The sequence below is a fragment of the Cupressus sempervirens genome, chromosome 2 (assembly GCF_028749045.1).
Source record: "Cupressus sempervirens isolate cs-2001-9-10 chromosome 2, ASM2874904v1, whole genome shotgun sequence".
Lineage (NCBI taxonomy): Eukaryota > Viridiplantae > Streptophyta > Pinopsida > Cupressales > Cupressaceae > Cupressus > Cupressus sempervirens.
The window spans coordinates 139,473,777-139,494,747 of NC_143119.1; positions in this window are offsets into that span (position 1 = coordinate 139,473,777).

Sequence of the window (20,971 nt, forward strand, 5' to 3'; positions counted from 1 at the left end):
ATTGTTAATGATGTCCCGACCTCATCTAATGCAAAATGAGTCTTACACCATTCAACAACATCATGTGCATCATTTACACGAACTCCCTGATAATTCATTTGATATTTTTGCAAAGCACGTTTGATGCAAGCTCCAAGACCATCATGTTCACCTTTTCCATGACCACTCTCAAAGAAATTCCATATGTGTTTTATATTCTCATTGCGATGATATCTACACAATGCATAAAATGGTCTAGATGATTTAAACTGCGTGGCACATCCATCAGACCAAACATAATGTTTATCAACATTTATGTTTCTTTCTTTCAAATAAGAAAAGAACATATTGAAGCAATGTTCTACGTAGTGAATGTCATGTTCTTTATCATCACTTATATAAAAATGATATTCCTTTATAATTACTCGTGCTTGAACTATACTCTGAACACCATCCAAATCTAATTGTGCATGTCTATAAAAAACATGTACCATAATAGTGACCTGCTTATTAAAGTAATAATCTGATTGAATTGCTTTTTGATGAACAAATGAATAGTTTTCTACAAAATCAACAACTGATACAATTTTTCCAAGTGGAAAATTATCTCTCAAAGTTTGAAACTATTGTGCTTGCCAAGTTGCAAAAAATGCATGACAAATATAAGGTTGAATCAATTTCTTAAATCTGTCCATAAATGTTAGAACAAGCAACTCCTCTTCAACATATTTCAACCTTTTTGTTTCTTTCCCCAACTTTGTTTCATTCTTGACATACTTGTAACTTTTGCAATTCAATATTTTTGTTACATCAATATTTTCAATTTTCAAAGGAAATAGAGCCAATTCGCCACATGTTTCACATAATCCTTTGATGCAATTTATTTGACCAGCTGGATAATCTATGTTGTCACACAAAATGGATGATATAAACTCACTTCTCCTACTAGGAGGAGCAACATGAAAACCATATGTGTCTTCTACAAACTTTCAAAATACCTGATAGTGGAGATCAAACTCAATATGATGACGACAACAACATGTTTCAAACACTTTGTTTGACCTCACAAGTATGGCTTCAATTTTTCAAACAATGTTTGCCCAACTTTTACATTAGGATGTTGATTACAAAACGACACATATAACTCATGTTGTGTTGTGTCCAACCAATGTTTTGTATGATGTTCATATTGACCAGGTGTAATCCTATGCCTGATAATATCTCTACTATTTGATGAAGGACGAGTGTTATTAATCCAAAATGATATGATTAATTTTTTTAATAACTCTTCAATCCTATCAGAACGAGGTGCTCTACACATGATTGCCCAATTGCCCTCCATAGTACTTTCATCCACAATTAATCTTCTCTTAACATATTCTCTCATTGTTTTCCTACTAAAACCCATTTCAGACGAAATTGAAGATATTTGTCTATTTTGGGTCATATTCTTACTTACAATAGACATCAACATCACTTTTCTTGCCACAAACTTATCTTTAGTTCGAGAGTGTTTTCCTATGTTTCTCAAACCTTGTTTAACATTTTCAATCAAATCAATTTGCATGTTAGAAAATCTTCTCTTTTTTGATGTTGTGTTTACACCTAACAATTTCAATGCCTCTTGCAATTTTTTTTGTGTAAGCAAAAGTGAAAGCAACTGAGCTTGTTCAAGTGTTTTAGTATTATCAAATTGAGTCATAATTTCTCTTATCTTCTTCTTCATTGACCTTCTCTTAGACAAACTTAATGGTTGAACACTAGCTGCAAGTTTTCTCAATTTATCTACATCCATTTTAAGTAAATGATCTAAATTCTTATGAGAAATACCATACTTTATAGATTGGACAATATTTAAGAGTTCATCCATACTAGTTTCTGCACCTGATCTCGACCCTTCTCTGATTTCTGTTACTGGAATTTCTACAGGGACCGATCTTGAGCCTTCTCCAACATCCATTATTTGAGATTCAACAAGTAAAGATTCTGACCCTTCTCTGACTTCTATTATTTGAACCTCTGTAGGGACTGATCTTGAACCTTCTTCAACATTCATTGTTTGAGATTCCGTAGGGAGTTTTCCTGACCTCTCTCCCATAGGCACTACTTGTACTTCTGTTGAGCCTTCTTCAACATTTCCTTCACTTTGTTTAATTCGATTATAACGTGCCACAATTTTCTGAATATTTCTTTGTTCTGCTTCATCAGATCTTTTCCTTGCATATTTGTTTTTCCTTCCTCTCTTGTTTCCCATTATAAAATTTTAAAAAAAAAAAAAATCCCTTGCCTCAAGATAAATTTCGTGCAGTAACCAGATAAAAAAATCACTGTACGGATTTGTCTGTCACTGTCAGTACTTTTAAATTATTTGACAGAAATCAATAGAATGCAGTCGTCTGCAACAAGACATAAATATTTTTCATTATATGACTAAAATTTGTGAATCGCATTCTTTACAAGTAGCAAAGCACCAAATCCTTCTTAAGCCATCATTGAATCACAAACAAATAACATGGTATGAATACTATAATGTTTGTCCTAAAAAATAAATTTTTCTTTCTTATAAAATATATAATTGTTTTGTCTCTTTAATTTTTTTGTTCTTATTGTAGGACTAGAAAAATAGGTTAAATGCATAATATACTATGAGAAATCACAAAACTCAATCAACATACATTAACACCCATTAGTCTACCATGAAAGCCAAACTAATTAAAAAAAGTAAACACAAGGTTAGAAACCCCCTCTTTTATTTGTAGCTCCCATGTCCTTCTTTTTTCTGCAAATGATGTAGCTCCAAAGTTTCTTAAAATGCAAATTTTGAGTGTTTTGAGTGATTTAGAGTGTTTCTTAAGGTCTTGGGATGAAATGCAAGGTGTGGAAGTGTAGATTAGGGTTTTGGAACCTAGAATGAAACACCTAATTACCAAGTGCACCCTAAAACTACCAAGTGCACCCTGAAACTACCAACTGCGCCCATGAAGTGTGCAGTTGGTAAAACAGGGTTGCAATTGATAAAAGCGGTCAAAACTTGATAATTAAGATGTGGGTATGCAAGATATGAGTGTTTTTTATATTTTTAAGTGTTTAGGGATGTTATGCAATGTGAGGAAATGTTAAATGACCTAGGGTTTTGATATGCAAAGTAAAAATGTCCTAGGGATGTTATGCAAGTTCAAATGCAAGGCGTCGTTTTGAAGGTATGCAAGATGAAGATTATGATGTGCAAAATGAAGGTTAGGGTTATGTTTTGGACTTGGTAAGGATGTTAAAGGTAGGTGTACGTAAAGTGGACTATGCAAGGGATGGTTTCCTAGGGTTGATAATGACGTTTAGGGTATGCAAAATGAGGATAGGTGATCAAGAAGACAAGTTGGTTGATGGACAATTTGATAGGGTTTGATAGTGAAAATGATGTTAGGGTTTGAAAAATGCAATATGAGGGGGATATACCACTAGGGTAAGTCAAAAATGACATTTAGAAATATGATTATGCTAATGATAGCTCGGTATACATAAGGTTTTTTGAACTTAGGTGAAATCTTTACAAGGTATTAACCTAAGAGTTTAATGTTATGACAATAGACTTTGGATCTTGATCAAAAAATGACAAAAAAAGATAAGATCAAAATGAAAAAGCCAAATCTACCTTGACATAGGTAGCATTTGGAAAGCTGGGTTGAAACTAAGGCAATTCTAAGAGCTATGTTTTCCAGATTTTTTTCTGAAAAATGGGTCAAACTTTACTAGTGCCTCTATAGAGATGGAGAAAAGGCCCAATTGGTGAAGGGATTGAGAAGAAGAGGGATATGGAGATAAAAGGAAGAGATAAACAAAGATAGTGAGAATGAAATATATAACTAAGAGAAGGTAGAGAGGGAGATATAGGGATAGAGATGGATAAAGGGAGAGATGGAGAAGAAATATGGATATAGAGAAGAGGTGTATGTGGAGAAAAAAATGGATAGGTGATGAGAGAAGTGAAAGGGGTAGACAGAGATGGAGGGATGAATATAAAAATGAAACACAAGTAAATAGTGTTTGTGTGTGTTTGGGAGAGGGAGAGAGCAGTGAGGGAGAGACACATTGAAGGAGATAATTCGAAATGAATGCTCAAAATGATGTGTAGGACATCCGAAATGATGGTTAAAGTAGTTAAGATGAGGGTTGGGTATGCAAAGATGCAAGATGGAAGATGCAAAGTGATAATTTTTGAGGTGAAATGCAAAGGATGCAAGCTTAAATGCTAATGATTGCAATGTGAATATGAGGGATACTAAAAAGGTGCTATATGAAGTCTATATGATGCAAGTATGAGGCTCAAACTATGAAGAATGCAAGTGGATGCTATGCAAGAGTGAAATTTATGTTTTTCCAAGCACGTTTAGGAGCACAAGTTGCTATGTTTTCCAAGGTTTGAATGTATTGAACCAAAGTTTGTAATGTTTTGACAATGTTTGATATTTTGACAAGGTTTTGCAAATTTTCAAGGTGTAAATTTGAATGTTGGCTTTTATCTTGATTATGTTTTACACACACGCAAGACACATTAAGACAAGAATAGCTGTTGTTAAAAGTGAACAATCACACCACAACCTAGGCTTTAGGACTGTATCCATTGAATTCCTACTTGAACCAAAGTTCAGCCGCGCTTATCTAGAGCGGACAACTTAGGACCTTGGCACCACAGGCTCCCCCTTACAACGCACTCACTTCTCGGGGCTACCAAGATCAGCTTCCCAAGGGGCATGACTTCCCAAGGGACTGTTGTCTCTACTAAGGACTGCGAGAATGTAGGATGTCTTCACGGGCATGGGTGACCCCTTGAGCCAGTGGATAGAAAGGATTTTGGTCACTAAAACATGGTTTTTAGTAAGGGCATTCTGTTCAGCAAGTGAGTGATAAACTTCCTCAAAAGGTCTCCTAGCCCCGAGAATCGGGGTTTGATGCACCACAAGGATACTGGAGGAGAGCTATCACTTAGCAATACCGCTAACATGACTTTCACCGTAATTGAGTTTTATATAGTGGCTGGAATGTTGACCTGGCTTTTGGCCCGTTACCGCTCTGAGGTCATCCCTTGGCATACCCAATATTGAGTATCTTGGTCCAAGATAGGCCTCCTATAGAAGTTACATGGATTTCTCTTACACCCAAGATCCACAAATGGCAAGGGGAGAGGATACGTCCAATGCAACTCCTAGGGATTTAAACACTGTAAATACGCTAGGCAGAAAATAAAAAGTTCATTTTAAGCACCAAACGAAGTGTTATTTAATCTAATAAATCCACACACATAGTTTTGACAAACACACAATGGTCTTTGACAATGTCCTACAAAGCAAACATTAGTAGTTTGTTATGATCATGTCTTCATCCCACAATTGCCACATGATGCAAGGAGACCATTAGTAACACAAAATCATCTAATCTATGTTCTAGAAGGAAATGAAAACCTTAGATTATTTCTTTATAGAAATTGAGAATTCATAAAGAGTTATGACACATTTATTTTTATCGAATGAATTTGATTTGAAAATAAAATATAATATTTTTTATTAATTCAAGTTATAAAATAAAAAATTCAATTAAATGTGAATGAAGATACGAAATATTGATGAGAGTGTGAACGAAGATAGGAAGAATATTAATTGGCAAATATTGAGAAATCTCTCACCTGCCTTCGATTTATCTGTGGACAAAATTCGTGGCAAAGATAGGCCCGCAATGCACTATCAGGTTGATACTAAATACAGAGATTGATGGCACAAAATGATGTCTATAATGAAAATTTGCAATCAATGATTGAAACGTGAGACATGGTGGTTTTTGTTTCGCGAATAGAATGATGTTTCATGCATGTAGGCGCAGGGCCCATTTTTGATAATTTTTTGGCTTTTTTGATTGTTCGCACGAACACGAAATTTTTAGCTATGTTCCCGCAAACATAGCAAGATATTTTTTTGGCCATCGTGAAAGTCCAATGAACATGTTCACCTAAACATGCGTTCGTGCGAACATGCTGTGTTCGAGCAAATGCTCAAAATTAGGAAAATTTGAACTCATTTTTCTTTTTTTTCTTTTTTTTGCTTTTTTGACTCCCATAATTGCAGGAGAATGATCTCCTACTGTAAAATAAAAAATTTCAAAATGTGCTTCTCGGAGCAAGCTTTCCAACGACTATAATTTTAATACATATTTTAGTCGTTAAGACTTTCAAATATGAGTTTAACTCATTATAGGTTCATTACCGATTCATTACCGATTGAACATCAACCGACTTCGACACTTCGGAAAAATTAGTAAATTAGGTACAATTTTTTTTGAAAAATATGTAGGCACTAGCTTATTGAGATACCTTACTATTCAAAAAAAAAAAATTTAGGTTTATGATAAATTGACTTCAAATTATCTATGTCAAACGGAATGTATGTCTAAATTACGATTCGTGTCACTTCAAAACTTCATAAACTATACAATATTAAACAAAAATAAATCAAACCAAATGCAGACACTGGATATTGATGTTACAAATCCAATGCTGAAAGAATTACTTCATTATCATTTCTCCAAAAAAAGTTATGTGTGTCAAACGAGCTGTCACTCTTTAAAATATTGAATTTTATCATGTACCACTTTTCAGAGGAGATAAAAAAACTTGACATAAATAATTTTTTTTTTTTTACATTAAAAAATATAGTTACAAAGTAGCAACAAAGTATTCAAAATCACTAGTTTATGTCATCTTGAAATTATTTATAGTTTTGGAGATATAGTCACTTGAACGTGACGTTTGTTGCAAAAATATTGATTTCAGTGTCAAAATTGGTCAAAAAGTGGAACCCATTATTGTGGGATCACCCAGTTTCGAAAAGAATTTTGAAATAATTAAACGAAATTATTTAATTAAATGGAGTACTTACTTCTAATTAATTAAACAAAGTTATTTAATTAAATGAGAAGCCATTCCTAACTAATTAAATGAAGTTATTTAATTAAATAAGAAAAGTGTCTCTAATTAATTAAAGATTATTTAATTAAATGGAAAAAGTAATTAAGAGAGCATATCTAATTTTATTAAATTAAATATCACAAAAAAATCTCTCTTCAGTTCAAAAAGGGAAATTTCCAGTTCCCTATTGATCAAAAATAAGTTGAATTAGCTAACTCCTTTTTCTACTCAAATTGAATCAATTAACTCTTTATTTTACTCAAATTAAATTTGTTAACTCCCTTTAATTTGGAAATCTCCCTTTATGACTGAACTTCACCTTTAATCTTGACCGTTGATTGAAATCGATCTCAATTGTTGATGAATTCCAGGAAAGTCTATTTAATAGACCCTCATCTTTTCATTTTGAAAGGTTGAATGAGAATTTGCATCGAATTGTTGCTGGAATTCATACTCACATTTGCTCATATTCACATACGCAAAGATCAAATTTGACCAAAAGTTGACCAAATTTAACAACAGTTGACTTGAGTTGACTAGTTTTGAAATAATTAAACGAAATTATTTAATTAAATGGAGTACTTACTTCTAATTAATTAAACAAAATTATTTAATTAAATGAGAAGCCATTCCTAATTAATTAAATGAAGTTATTTAATTAAATAAGAAAAGTGTCTCTAATTAATTAAAGATTATTTAATTAAATGAAAAAAGTAATTATGAGAGCATATCTCATTTTATTAAATTAAATATCTCAACAAAATCTCTCTTCAGATCAAAAAGGGATATTTCCAGTTCACTATTGATCAAGAATGAGTTAAATCAGTTAACTCCTTAATTTACTCAAATTAAATCTATTAACTCCATTTGATTTGGAAATCTCTCTTTATGACTGAACTTCACCTTTACTCCTGACCGTTGATTGAAATCGATCTCAACCGTTGATGAATTCTAGGAAAGTCTATTTAAGAGACCCTCATCTCTTCATTTTGAAAGGTTGAATGAGAATTTGCATCGAATTGTTGCTAGAATTCCTACTCATATTTGCTCATATTCACATACGCAAATATCAAGTTTGACCAAAAGTTGACCAGATTTAACCACGGTTGACTTGAGTTGACTAGTTTCGAAAAGAATTTTGAAATAATTAAACGAAATTATTTAAATAAATGGAGTACTTACTTCTAATTAATTAAACAAAGTTATTTAATTAAATGAGAAGCCATTTCTAATTAATTCAATGAAGTTAATTAATTAAATAAGAAAAAGTGTCTCTAATTAATTAAAGATTATTTAATTAAATGGAAAAAACAATTATGAGAGCATATCTCATTTTATTAAATTAAATATCTCAACAAAATCTCTCTTCAGTTCAAAAAGGGAAATTTCCAGTTCACTATTGATAAAAAATGAGTTAAATCAGTTAACTCTTTTTTCTACTCAAATTGAATTAGTTAACTCCTTATTTTACTCAAATTAAGTCTGTTAACTCCCTTTAATTTGGAAATCTCTCTTTATGACTGAACTTCACCTTTAATCCTAACCGTTGATTGAAATCGATCTCAACCGTTGATGAATTTCAGGAAAGTCTATTTAAGAGACCCTCATCTCTTCATTTTGAAAGGTTGAATGATAATTTGCATTGAATTGTTGCTGGAATTCATACTCACATTTGCTCATATTCACATATGCAAAGATCAAGTTTGACCAAAAGTTGACCAGATTTAACCACGATTGAATTGAGTTCACTAGTTTCGAAAAAAATTTTAAAATAATTAAATGAAATTATTTAATTAAATGGAGTACTTCCTTCTAATTAATTAAACAAAGTTATTTAATTAAATGAGAAGCCATTCCTAATTAGTTAAATGAAGTTATTTAATTAAATAAGAAAAGTGTCTCTAATTAATTAAAGATTATTTAACTAAATAGAAAAAGTAATTATGAGAGCATATCTCATTTTATTAAATTAAATATCTCAACAAAATATCTCTTCAGTTCAAAAAGGGAAATTTCCAGTACACTATTGATAAAAAATGAGTTAAATCAGTTAACTACTTTTTATACTCAACTTGAATCAGTTAACTCCTTATTTTACTCAAATTAAATCTATTAACTCCTTTTAATTTGAAAATCTCCCTTTATGACTGAACGTCAACTTTAATCCTCAACGTTGATTGAAATTGATCTCGACCGTTGATGAATTCCAGCGAAGTCTATTTAAGAGACCCTCATCTCTTCATTTTGAAAAGTTGATTGAGAATTTGCATCAAATTGTTGCTGGAATTCATACTCGCATTTGCTCATATTCACATACGCAAAGATCAACTTTGACCAAAAGTTGACCAGATTTAACCACGGTTGACTTGAGTTGACTAGTTTCGAAAAAAAAAATTAAAAAAATCAAACAAAATTATTTAATTAAATGGAGTACTTACTTTCAATTAATTAAAAAAAGTTATTTAATTAAATGAGAAGCCATTCCTAATTAATTAAATGAAGTTATTTAATTAAATAAGAAAAGTGTCTCTAATTAATTAAAGATTATTTACTTAAATAGAAAAAGTAATTATGAGAGCATATCTCATTTTATTAAATTAAATATCTCAACAAAATTTATCTTCAGTTCAAAAAGGGAAATTTCCAGTTCACTATTGATCAAAAATGAGTTAAATAAGTTAACTCCTTTTTCTACTCAAATTGAATCAGTTAACTCCTTATTTTACTCAAATTAAATCTGTTAACTCCCTTTAATTTGGAAATCTTCCTTTATGACTGAACTTCACTTTTAATCCTGACCGTTGATTGAAATCGATCTCAACCGTTGATAAATTTCAAGAAAGTCTATTTAAAAGACCCTCATCTCTTCATTTTGAAAGGTTGAATGAGAATTTGCGTCGAATTGTTGTTGGAATTCATACTCACATTTGCTCATATTCAAATATGCAAAGATCAAGTTTGACCAAAAGTTGACCAAATTTAACCACGGTTGACTTGAGTTGACTAGTTTCAAAAAGAATTTTAAAATAATTACATGAAATTTTTTAATTAAATCGAGTACTCACTTCTAATTAATTAAACAAAGTTATTTAATTAAATGAGAAGCCATTCCTAATTAATTAAATGAAGTTATTTAATTAAATAAAAAAAGTGTCTCTAATTAATTAAAGATTATTTAATTAAATAGAAAAAGTAATTATGAGAGCATCTCATTTTATTAAATTAAATATCTCAACAAAATTTCTCTTCAGTTCGAAAAGGGAAAATTTCAGTTCACTATTGATCGAAAATGAGTTAAATCAGTTAACTCCTTTTTCTACTCAAATTGAATTAGTTAACTCCTTATTTTACTCAAATTAAATTTGTTAACTCTCTTTAATTTGGAAATCTCCCTTTATTACTAAACTTCATCTTTAATCCTGACCGTTGATTGAAATCGATCTCAACCCTTGACGAATTTAAAGAAAGTCTATTAAAGAGACCCTCATCTCTTCATCTTGAAAAGTTGAATGAGAATTTGAATCGAATTGTTGCTGGAATTCATACTCGCATTTGCTCATATTCACATATGCAAAGATCAGGTTTGACCAAAAGTTGACCAGATTTAACCACAGTTGACTTAAGTTGACTAGTTTCGAAAAGAATTTTAAAATAATTAAACGAAATTATTTAATTAAATGGAGTACTTACTTCTAATTAATTAAAGAAAGTTATTTAATTAAATGCGAAGCCATTCCTAATTAATTAAATGAAGTTATTTAATTAACTAAGAAAAGTGTCTCTAATTGATTAAAAATTATTTAATTCTATAAAAAAAAGTAATTATGAGAGCATATCTCATTTTATTAAATTAAATATCTCAACAAAATCTCTCTTCAGTTCAAAAAGGGAAATTTTCAGTTCACTATTGATAAAAAAAATGAGTTACTCATTTTTCTACTCAAATTGAATCAGTTAACTCTTTATTTTACTCAAATTAAATCTGTTAACTCTCTTTAATTTGGAAATCTCCCTTTATGACTGAACTTCACCTTTAATCTTGACCATTGATTGAAATCGATCTCAACCGTTGATGAATTCCAGTCAAGTTTATTTAAGAGACCCTCACCTCTTCATTTTGAAAGCTTGAATGAAAATTTGCATCGAATTGTTGCTAGAATTCATACTCACATTTGCTCATATTCACATACACAAAGATCAAGTTTGACCAAAAGTTGACCACATTTAACCACGGTTGACTTCAGTTGACTAGTTTTGAAAAGAATTTTGAAATAATTAAACGAAAATATTTAATTAAATGGAGTACTAACTTCTAATTAATTAAACAAGGTTATTTAATTAAATGAGAAGCCAGTCCTAATTAATTAAATGAAGTTATTTAATTAAATAAGAAAAGTTTCTCTAATTAATTAAAGATTATTTAATTAAATAGAAAAGGTAATTATGAGAGCATATCTCATTTTATTAAATTAAATATCTCAACAAAATCTCTCTTCAGTTCAAAAAGGAAATTTTCAGTTCATTATTGATAAAAAATGTGTTGAATCAGTTAACTCCTTTTTCTACTCAAATTGAATCAGTTAACTCCTTATTTTACTCAAATTAAATCTGTTAACTCCCTTTAATTTGGAAATCTCCTTTTATGACTAAACTTCACCTTTAATCCTGACCGTTGATTCAAATTGATCTGAACCATTGATGAATTCCAGGAAAGTCTATTTAAGAGACCCTCATCTCTTCATTTTGAAAGGTTGAATGAGAATTTGCATCGAATTTTTGTTGGAATTCATACTCGCATTTCCTTAAATTCACATACACAAAGATCAAGTTTGACCAAAAGTTGACCAGATTTAACCACGGTTGACTTGAGTTGACTAGTTTCAAAAACAAATTTGAAATAATTAAACGGAATTATTTAATTAAATGGAGTACTTACTTCTAATTAATTAAACAAAGTTATTTAATTAAATGATAAGCCATTCCTAATTAATTAAATGAAGTTATTTAATTTAATAAGAAAAGTGTCTCTAATTGATTAAAGATTATTTAATTAAACAGAAAATGTAATTATGAGAGCATATCTCATTTTATTAAATTAAATATCTCAACAAAATATCTCTTCAGTTCAAAAAGGGAAATTTCCAGTTCACTATTGATAAAAAATGAGTTAAATCAATTAACTCCTTTTTCTTCTCAAATTGAATCAGTTAACTCCTTATTTTACTCAAATTAAATTGGTTAGCTCCCTTTAATTTGGAAATCTCCCTTTATGACTGAACTTCACCTTTAATCCTGACCGTTGATTAAAATCGATCTCAACCGTTGACAAATTTCAGGAAAGTCTATTTAAGAGACCCTCATCTCTTCATTTTGAAAGGTTGAATGAGAATTTGCATCGAATTGTTGTTGGAATTCAAACTCGCATTTGCTCATATTCACATACGCAAAGATCAAGTTTGACCAAAAGTTGACCAGATTTAACCACAGTTGACTTGAGTTGACTAGTTTCATATTTTTTTTTGAAATAATTAAACGAAATTATTTAATTAAATCGAGTACTTACTTCTAATTGATTAAACAATGTTGTTTAATTAAATGAGAAGCCATTACTAATTAATTAAATGAAGTTATTTAATTAAATAAGAAAAGTGTCTCTAATTAATTAAAGATTATTTAATTAAATAAAAAAAGTAATTATGAGAACATATCTCATTTTATTAAATTAAATGTCTCAACAATATCTCTCTTCTGTTCAAAAAGGGAAATTTCTAGTTCACTATTGATAAAAAATGAGTTAAATCAGTTAACTCCTTTTTGTACTCAAATTGAATCAGTTAACTCCTTATTTTATTCAAATTAAATCCATTAACTCTCTTTAATTTGGAAATCTCCCTTTATGACTAAACTTCACCTTTAATCCTGACCGTTGATTGAAATCGATATCAACCGTTGATGAATTCTAAGAAAGTCTATTTAAGAGACCCTCATCTCTTCATTTTGAAAGTTTGAATGAGAATTTGCATCGAATTGTTGTTGGAAATCATACTCGCATTTGCTCATATTCACATATGCGAAGATCAATTTTGACAAAAGGTTGACCAGATTTAACCACGGTTGACTTGAGTTGACTAACTTCGAAAAGAATTTTAAAATAATTAAATGAAATTAATTAATTAAATGGAGTACTTAATTCTAATTAATTAAACAAAGTTATTTAATTAAATGAGAAGCCATTCCTAATTGATTAAATGAAGTTATTTAATTAAATAAGAAAAGTGTCTCTAATAAATTAAAATTTATTTCATTAAATAGAAAAAGTAATTATGAGAGCATATCTCATTTTATTAAACTAAATATCTCGAAAAAATCTCCCTTCATTTCAAAAAGGGAAATTTTCAGTTCATTATTGATCAAAAATGTGTTAAATGAGTTAACTCCTTTTTCTACTCAAATTGAATCAGTTAACTCCTTATTTTACTCAAATTAAATTTGTTAACTCCCTTTAATTTGGAAATCTCCCTTCATGACTGAACTTCACCTTTAAACCTGACCGTTAATTGAAATCGATCTCAACCGTTGATGAATTCGAGGAAAGTCTATCTAAGAGACCCTCATTTCTTCATTTTGAAAAGTTGAATGAGAATTTACATCCAATTGTTGCTGGAATTCATACTCTCATTTGCTCATAGTCACATATGCAAAGATCAAGTTTGACCAAAAGTTCATCAGATTTAAACACAGTTGACTTGAGTTGACTAGTTTCGAAAAGAATTTTGAAGTAATTAAATGAAATTATTTAATTAAATGGAGTACTTACTTCTAATTAATTAAAAAAAGTTATTTAATTAAATGAGAAGCCATTCCTAATTACTTACATAAGAAAAGTGTCTCTAATTAATTAAATATTATTTAATTAAATAGAAAAACTAAATATGAGAGCATATCTCATTTTATTAAATTAAATATGTCAACAAAATCTCTCTTCAATTCAAAAAGAGAAATTTCCAGTTCACTATTGATCAAAAATGAGTTAAATCAGTTAACTCCTTTTTCTACTCAAATTGAATTAGTTAACTCCTTATTTTACTCAAATTAAATCTGTTAACTCCCTTTAATTTGAAAATCTCCTTTTATGACTGAACTTCACCTTTAATCCTGATCGTTAATTGAAATCGATCTCAACCATTGATGAATTTCAGAAAAAGTCTATTTAAGAGACCCTCATCTTTTCATTTTGAAAGGTTGAATGAGAATTTGTATCGAATTGTTGTTGGAATTCATACTCACATTTGCTCATATTCACATACGCAAAGATCAAGTTTGACCAAAAGTTGACCAGATTTAACCACGGTTGACTTTAGTTGACTAGTTTCGATAAGAATTTTGAAATAATTAAATGAAATTTATTTAATTAAATGGAGCACTTACTTCTAATTAATTAAACAAAGTTATTTAATTAAATGAGAAGCCATTCCTAATTAATTAAATGAAGTTATTTAATTAAATAAAAACTGTGTCTCTAATTAATTCAAGATTATTTAATTAAATAGAAAAGGTAATTATGAGAGCATATCTCATTTTTTTAAATTAAATATCACAGCAAAATCTCTCTTCAATTCAAAAAGAAAAATTTCTAGTTCACTATTGATAAAAAATGAGTTAAATGAGTTAACTCCTTTTTCTACTCAAATTGAATCAGTTAACTCCTTATTTTACTCAAATTAAATATGTTAACTCCCATTAATTTGAAAATCTCCCTTTATGACTAAACTTCACCTTTAATCCCGACCGTTGATTGAAATCGATCTCAACCGTTGATGAATTCTAGGAAAGTCTATTTAACAGACCCTCATCTCTTCATTTTGAAAGGTTGAATGAGAATTTGCATCGAATTTTTGCTGGAATTCATACTCACATTTGCTCATATTCACATACGCAAAAATCAAGTTTGACCAAAACTTGACCAGATTTAATCACGGTTGACTTGAGTTGACTAGTTTCGAAAAGAATTTTTAAATAATTAAACAAAATTGTTTAATTAAATGGAACACTTACTTCTAATTAATTAAACAAAGTTATTTAATTAAATGAGAAGCCATTCCTAATTAATTAAATGAAGTTATTTAATTAAATAAAAAAAGTGTCTTTAATTAATTAAAGATTATTTAATTAAATAGAAAAAGTAATTATGAGAGCATATCTCATTTTATTAAATTAAATATCTCAACAAAATCTCTCTTCAGTTCAAAAAGAGAAATTTCTAGTTCACTATTGATAAAAAAATGAGTTGAATCAGTTAACTCCTTTTTCTACTCAAATTGAATTAGTTAACTCCTTATTTTACTCAAATTAAATCTGTTAACTCCCTTTAATTTGGAAATCTCCCTTTATGACTGAACTTCACCTTTAATCTTGACCGTTGATTGAAATCAATCTCAACTGTTGATTAATTGCAGGAAAGTCTATCTAAGACACCCTCATCTCTTCATTTTGAAAGGTTGAATGAGAATTTGCATCGAATTGTTGCTGAAATTCATACTTACATTTGCTCATATTCGCATATGCAAAGATCAAGTTTGACCAAAAGTTGACCAGATTTTACCATGGTTGACTTGAGTTGACTAGTTTCGAAAAGAATTTTGAAATAATTAAATAAATTTTTTTAATTAAATGGAGTACTTACTTCTAATTAATTAAACAAAGTTATTTAATTAAATGAGAAGCCATTCCTAATTAATTAAATTAAGTTATTTAATTAAATAAGAAAAGTGTCTCTAATTAATAAAATATTATTTAATTAAATAGAAAAAGTGATTATGAGAGCATATCTCATTTTATTAAATTAAATATCTCAACAAAATCTCTCTTGAGTTCAAAAAGGAAAATTTCCAGTTCACTATTGATCAAAAATGAGTTAAATCAGTTAACTCCTTTTTCTACTCAAATTGAATCAGTTAACTCCTTATTTTACTCAAATTAAATTTGTTAACTCCCTGTAATTTGGAAATCTCCTGTAGTGCCTACCCTCATTCAAATCTTTTCTGGACATTGTTATTATTATCAGACTTTGATGGACTAGTTTTATGTTGATGGTTTAGTGGTATTGTTTTGATACTATCAGATATTATGATATGGATTCAGTTGATATATGATTAGATCATTTAGACTTTACATTTCATGTATGTATGATGATCATTATATTGTTTTCAGTTATTAATGATGATTAGTTAGATGGTATATTATCTCATGTGTTTTATTATGGATACTTACCCCATATTTGCATGTGTATGGTGTGCGTATTTTCTTATTGTATGGCATTTCTGATGTGGTTAAGGAAAGGAGTCGTAGTCACCTGCTTAGTCGGGATCTACACGATGCACCACTTCCTGCCATTGTCTGTTTAGCTTAGCATTATAGATATTGTATGTACATGCATGGTTTTTTTGCAGGTTTCAAGTAGCAGGTATCGACTTCCCTGAATTTTTAGGATGAGCGTACCCTATTATACTATCTCAATGATAAGAGAAGGGAGATAAATACTCAAGTCCAAATCCCAAACCCTTAAACTATTTGTCCTAGTGAGTTAGGACAAGTATCAGAGTTGAGTACCCACCGAATATGTCAGATGACATATTTCGTGATTTTTAACCCTTTAGACTGATTTTGTATTATTTTTTCTATGATGAGTTTTCATATTTTATCTTGGAGGTCTATGGTGAATTTTCTATTAATTAAGTCTTAATAAATAGATTTAATTAATAAATTAATTCTTTTGGAGAAAATTAATAAAATATCATGATCTTTGATATTTTGATTGTAATTAATTAAATGTGAATTATTGAGGAAAATGAATTAAATAAAAGAAAATTAAAAATTAAAATTAATAATAATCATAAAAAAATAATAAAGTAATAAATAAATAATAATAAGTTATAAAAGTTAAGATGAAAGTTATAAATATTTAGATAGAAATTATATAAAATTGGATTGGAGTTATAAGCTTGCATGGGAGTTAACGCACTTTTCTATTTCTCATGTGTCAACAACGCGGGGGTTTGTGCGTCAATTAAGCACATGTTGTTTACAACCTTAAGGCTCATCTTGAAGGTTGGAAAAGACCCATGCTTAGTTGGTGACACCTTCTAGCTATTTCTAGAAACATTCTAGTGGTTTCCTGAGAGCTCTTTATATTCAGGCATTCCTAGAAGCTTAGACATAGCGTTTGGAGTGTAGTTGGAGCATTGGAGGATTCGAGAATTCTGAAGAAGGGAGCTTGCTCTGCGGGTTTTCTGAGGAAGAGCGAATTAGCATCAGAATCCGGGTAGATTCTTGTGATTTTACTTATGCTATTTACGCATCTTGCATTCCTTGTCTTCTTCGTGTCTTCCATATGTCTTTTGAAGAATTTCATATTTTTATTGTATGCATTCTCAATATGGGCAATTGAATTTATGTGGAAATCTTTATATGCATAGATCTGAAAGAAAACGGGGCTAGGGTTTAAATTCATAACCAAACCCATTAGATATTTATTGGATAAATTTGAAGATCAAAGATTCAAAGGAAAATTCTAAAAATTAGAATTTCTAAGTAAACTGTGTATATTCTTGAATCTGCATACACATATACGTATATATCATTATATACATATATGTATATATATGTATGTGTCGTGATGGTGATAAACTCTTCATGTATATATATATACACACATATATATACATATATATACCCATATATATATATATACATACATATGTATATATATACATGTATATATTTATTTATATAATAATCGAATGTCAAATCGCAATAGAGTTTCATGTTAATAGTATTTCATATCGCATGGGAACGTTTTTATAAAAAACATTATTGAAAATCGTGTTTAAAAAATATATATATATGATGTTGGGCGGGTATTATATACCCCAGCCACCGCAGGCCTGCGAGATCACACGGTACCTGCGACCGTAGTGTACCTGCGATCCGCAGTGTACCTGCGGTGCGGATGTATTGGGTCGCGCGATTTTAAAATTGCATTGCGATTTGAGTTGGTTTTAAATTATATAAAGTTTTATTTGCAACATTATTTCATATGAGATTTGGATATGAATCTCGATTTTGTTGCAATATCATTAATTATTAAATGTTATTATATATATATATATATATATATATATATATATATATATGTATATATATATATATATATATTTATGTATGTATATATATATATATATATTTATGTATGTATATATATATATATATATATAAATATATATATATATGTATATAAGTATATATGTATATATAATTAATTATAAATGAATATTATAATGTTCTAAATTAATGGATCACTCTTTTAATGATTTAAAATATTGGTATTGAGCTTGTCAATTATGAAGAGATATTAATAATTAATTTAATTAAACTCAGTTTAATTAAGATTAGTTATTAGCATATATAATCAAAGTTTTGATTTATTGAGAGTGTCAATTTTCAAACAATGTTATATAAACAAAATATTATTAGATCAATTAGAAAATTGAGTCTAATAGTTTTGGGGAGAAACTTTTATCTATCAAACAAATACATGGGTTAGGAAAAACGTGAAATTTTTCCACTTAATATAATTTGAAAAAACGTAAACTGAGACTTTTAAATTCAAATTTGAAAACTTAGCAAAACCAAAACATGTATTTACATTGTGTATTCTTTATGCTATTGTTTTGGGTTTTGGGTGGACTAGTGTTGACCAGTATAGGACGTCTACCAGAGGCTTGGGGGTTATGTGATTGTGATGTCATGATGATGTTTTAATCTCGATCTTTATAAACCCAACCATGGTTTTTGATGGAATGCTCTATGTATTGGATGTGATTATTGATTGTTATAGTTGAGATTCTTGTGTATGAGACTCTTGACCTAACCATTATTTTGGTCATCGATTAGTTATCCTTGATTATTTTCTAGTCGCCATGATGGGACTGAGATGTGGATTTATTCTTGATGATGTCATGTTGTGACATGTTTGACTCAACCATTTTTGGAGTCTTCGATAAGTATGATTGATATATATATTTTGGTTATTGAGAACCATTTGATATTTGATTATCAGTGATACTTCAGTTGCCAATAGAGAGCTGTTGTGTTCATGATTTTCTATGAATGTTTGCTCATGGAGATTTGATGCTTTTATGCATATTTGATGATTTTATTATGGATTATCTTTTGTGATTTTGAGATTTATGAGTCCATGAGCATTAGGGTAGGATATCTGCATGTAGTGACGGGAAGTGGCTTGCAATGGGGACCGGGGCCCTAAGAGGCTGCCAGGGTAACTCATTGTAAGTTGGATTAATAAGTGATAACATTCACACCTAATACTAACTAAATGAATCTAAAAAGATAAGTGTTTTGTTCTTGCCCATGCCTTGAGCGCTTGTATAAGCTAGGATGGGAGTAGTGAGACGCATGGTTGCGATCTTGCATTCCGTAGTATGCCTCGTCAGTATGAGAGGATACTAGTGGCCACATAAAATCAGTATGGACCCATGGAGTTTAGCTAACTACCAGGGTAACTTGTACGTGATAAATGCAATGACACTTTCCTGCTTGCATAGTAGGTTCCTACATGTCATTGTGTGCCTCTGAGATTAGATGTCATTTTTTTGTTTGGAACTTTTGAGTTAGTATACTTTTAGGATTCCTGGACTTATGGAGATTTGTGCTATGTGATTTTGATAGCCTCTTTGGGACTTGAGATTATCTCCTCAGCATGGTGGGAGTGGACCACTTTGGTACCACGCGGTCGAGTGGTAGTGTATTTTCCACTCTTATCATTTTGAGATTCATTGAGACATCGTGGTTGATGCGTCCTTCATGATGGTGGATATGTATCTTTTTTCATTGATGATTAGCATATGTTAGATGATGCTATCTTATGCTTTTATTTGCATGTTAGATTACTTCTACATATGATGTTGTGTTTATTAGGAGTGACATTCCTACTATGTAATACCGATGATCTCTTCGGTGATTTGGAATTTTACGCACGGAGGAATGGCTAAGATCCACGATGGTCTAATGATGCTATTAACGGTTGGGAGGAACCATGCACTTAGTTTATTATGTTTGATCTTTATGATGGATGTATATGTTCTCTATGATGTTGTATCATGTGATTATCTCTACTTTGATGTGTCATGGATTAGAATAGGATGATGTACCATATTCTACATATGTATATTCTTTGTGCCTATCATACCCTGTGACATGTACAATGGATGATTGTGCATTCTGGAATGTAATTCAGAAAGGACATTTCTATATTGGATGTATCATTATTATTTCATGTGGATGTTGTGCTAGATGGATTCATGTATGTAATTCAACGTTAAGGGATCTTAAAGAATGTAATCTATTATTTATGTTATGTTTAATTTCAGATGGATAATGCTATTGCTTCCATTATTGTGCACATGTTATATGTGATGTTTACTTCTATGGCAAAAAAAATGCTACTATACTTAGTGAAATTCTAGGTTAATTCTTTGGATCCCTTGGCGGGGCATTACATTTGGTATCAGAGCCCGAGTTTCTACATTGGGAACTCTGGGTATTTTGGAACAACTAGGACAATGAACTATTAAGTTTAATTTCCAAACTTGATCTAGGTGAATTGAAACACATGACTCAAACTGTTACTTGGATATTTTTCATACTTCAACACTTAGTTTCAAAACTGAAGTTTTTTACTTAAACTTAAACATAGAACTGAACTTAGTACCTTGTACTGTTGTAGGATGGTATCTGGGACTAGGTCTTCTGTTAGAGGCTGTGGTAGGGGTCGTGGTCGTGGCAGAACTATCAGTATCCATGAGTCTGCCCATGAGGGATCAGCTCATGTAGAGAGCAGGGAAGAGCACTCTAGTAGGCAATAGGAAGAGAGCCATAGAGAGGACCAAGCTGAGTCTGAAGAGGTTGGCTTGAGGCAGATGATGCAGACTATTCTAGAACGTCTACCTCCTATTCAAGAAC